General features: G+C 38.7%; 1 protein-coding gene across 2 annotated transcripts in view; it reads right to left on the minus strand.

Moving 5' to 3' along the window:
• agfg2 (ArfGAP with FG repeats 2) overlaps positions 1-3,584 on the minus strand; it is a 23,406-nt gene that overhangs the window by 17,802 nt on the left and 2,020 nt on the right. The window lies entirely within an intron of this gene.

The raw sequence follows: 3,584 nt of genomic DNA on the forward strand, positions 1-3,584 counted from the left end.
ATATTAAAGAACCGTTCTTGTTAATTTGATGAAAACATTTTAAATATCCAGTGCACTCACATCAGAATAATTTACAGATTTGTTGTTAGAATAATTGATTAATCGAAAAAATAATCGTTAGATTAATCGATTAGAAAATAATCGTTTGGTACAGCACTAGTAAACACACAGAGAAACCGGGCAGCTCAGGTTTCATTTTAACAGCAAAGGGTTTGGCCGACTGTCAGAGTTTCAAATTAAAACCATAATCCCTGTAACTGTTTGATACTTAGCGCCAGAGAACCTCTCACAGAAACACAAAGATGTTTTATTTTCTCCTCATTAGTGAATCATCTGGTGAAAGAAGTCAGAGTGCTGCAAACATTACTGACTGTGAGTCAGAACAGGCTGGAKCAGTCCTGAGAGGATGAGGAGGAGGAGAAATCTCCACGTTACACACCTCTGCCTCAACAAACACATCTGGATCACCGCCAGCCTAATAGAAACAGGAAGTGCTCACACGGAGAGGCTGAGAACACTTTCGTACCAAACCTCCGTGTGACGTAAGCCCTGAAATGAGAGCAACCTACGCCCGTTTATCCCACCGAGGGTTCTGCACCAAGCCTCCGGTTCAGTTTTACACAACCGCTTCATCACATTCCATAACTGTTCGACATATAAATGATATTAAGGAGCATAAATAAACTGCATTTATTACAGCTAACTTGTTTTCAAAAAGGCTGAACATAAGATTTACACAAGATCTGGAGGTTGCCTGTTGTTATAGCAACACAACTGTTGCTCAAAACAGTGGATTTTAAGGTTGATAACAAAATTTCCTGTTTGTTAGCCTCAAACACTTCTTGCGCTTCCTCTAAATATTTTTAAAACACATCATAGATATTACAAATAGATGAAATCGAGCCTTTATCACTCAAAMCTTCCTCTCTGAAGATTATTATTAGTCACTTAGCTACCATATAATAGCTGCGGTAATTCTGCTACAATCTTTATATTTTTTTTCATTTTTATTGGTGCGTCAGATCAATGTGAACTTTGTTGCAGTAGCTCGATGGTCAGAGCAGCAGCATTAAAACCTGAGACTGCAGGTTCGAGCCCAGGTTACCTCAGGAAGTGCAAAAAAAAATGTTTGCTTACTGTGGCGACCACTAAAGAAAAACAACATGCACAAACGCTGACATTAAAGATGATTTTATCCATGACCATAGTTTCTGTTTCATAATCTTTTCAAAATAAAAAGCAGCTGCACTGAMAAGCACAAGTGTTGTCATTTCTAGAAGGCAGAAGTGGGCACTGTTCCATTAATCAGCTAACACCTAACAGGACTGATTTCTCGTTTATAGAGGATTAGCTTTGTCGCTAACCTTAAAAACCGTTAGCGGCTTCTGTTAAATTAGGTTTTCTCCAACTTTAAGTCCGCTAACAGCTAACTAACGAGCTAACATCAACAGGTTTGCGTCAGTCCCACCAGTCCAGCTGAAAGGTACGGAGCCCACGAGGGGACATGGGGAGATTTTTTTTCTTTTGCGTTCCCACGCAATACTATTGCATTACCTCACAATATTTTTGCGTTACCTCGCAAAATTGTTTTGTGTTCCCACGCAAGAGATTGTTTTGTACATGAACTGAATTAAATCCGATTTTGAAATATCTGGTTACCCAAACAGGATGTGTCGCCACAAGTTCGTGAAATTGACWHTGATGTTGYGTGGYTGCACTGTGTTAAAATATCGACATATGACATACTTCCATGTGTGGCTGTGTGATATATTCATTCTGAAGCTGAATTAAAGCAGTAGGCTAACTCACTAATGGTGAACATGTGAGTTTGTTAATAAATCGGCAGGCACAACAGTGATAAACTACTTTTGCGAGGGAACGCAAAAKGTATTGCGAGGTAACGCAATAMTTTTGCGTGGGAACGCAAAAAGAAAAAAAAATCTCCCATGTCCCCTCGCRGGCTCCGTAGAGTGGAGACGAAGCCGTGTGACGAAAGACTAAGACAGCATGGTTGCCAGATTGGACTGACAGTTTCCAGCCCAAACACAACGTAAAGCCGGTCCAACCACTAAAAAACAGCCCAAATCTCAACCTCTGGCTGTGTGCAGTATAAAAAAGTTTTGATTACTGATATAGCCTACACATGTGTAAATTATACTAATAAAAAACACACCATTWGCACACAWCTGCAYTGAATCAGTATTTACATTTTTTGTAGCTCTGAAAAGATATTGTTAGAGAGAGTGACACTCCTCTTTAGAATGAAAACTTTTAAAGAAACAGACGGGGGTGGGTAAAATGTTTGGTTCAAGCATGCACATATAAGAAAAGTCAACTAACGGCCCTTGTTTTGCAGGAGGAAGGGTTAGGTCTCCTCTCTTTGATGTGTTTACAGTTGATATTAACCAATACCATTTCCTAGTGACATTTGATATTTTGATATAATTTATTATATAATATATTTATGAATACTTTCTAAAAACCCACCAAATGTGGTTAAAAGCAACCCACATTTTAACAGCCAGCCCAAAGCTGTTTTTTTCAACCCAGTGTGTTCAAAAGAAGCCCAATTAGGTGTAAACCAGCCCAATCTGGCAACACTGTTAAACAGTCGTCTTTGCAGTTAGTGATTACTTGTTAGTGTTCGCTTCTGCAAATTTTTGGGTACATGTTTAGCATTAGGGAAGCTATATTTTTAGTTAGCGGATTACGAGTTAATGACGCTAACTTTTCRGTTAACTGTGCTAGAAGGTGATGTGAAAATGGTCCCACTAGTTCTTCAAATTCACCTCTTTTAAATACAGAAATTCATGCTAATGTCTGATGTTTATATGTGCGTGCATGAGTCTCTGTTAGCTAAATTTCCCATGTAGGTGGACCTACAACTGATGAATCTTTTGGGACAACACATTTCAAGATGGCTGCCGCAATTTAATTATGTTAGCAAGCTCATAAYTGGCTGTAACTCTGTCCATTTTATAGCTTTTGAGCTAAAATTGGACGTGGTAGTAGCTGAGAGTCATTCACAACACATGAAATGATCAGAACTCACATTGGTGGGCAGCACTAATCTAAAAATTAGTTCCACTAGTCCTAAAACACYAACTCAAAYATTTAGGTCCCCTAATTCTAAAGCACTAAAATAACCCAGTAAACCCATGAACWCTCTTCAACTGACAACATGAGTCACATGTTGTCATGTTGATCTTTTAATACTTATCACTGACATCCCACAGCTGTGTTTGAGTTCATATATTGTCATCTAGTGCAATGTTTCCCAAAGTTGGGGTCGGGACCCAAAGTGGGGTCCTGAAACATCAAGGTGGGGTCCTGAAACGATTTTCTGAGTTAATTACATTTTTACCTTAGTTGTTACAAAGGAGTGAGGTTAGTGTATTTAAAATGGATAAATGTAGTATAAAAATATTGTTACTATGCCCATGTTTTGTTGACCTGATACAAATGTTTATCAACCAAAAATAGTTGGGGCCACAGGTCTCTGTTATTTTGTGGGTCAAAAGCTGAAAAGTTTGGGAACCACTGGTCTAGTGGATAGGTGACACACATATGAACAAAATGTGTGA

Source organism: Austrofundulus limnaeus, unplaced genomic scaffold (assembly GCF_001266775.1).
Source record: "Austrofundulus limnaeus strain Quisiro unplaced genomic scaffold, Austrofundulus_limnaeus-1.0 Scaffold426, whole genome shotgun sequence".
NCBI lineage: Eukaryota > Metazoa > Chordata > Actinopteri > Cyprinodontiformes > Rivulidae > Austrofundulus > Austrofundulus limnaeus.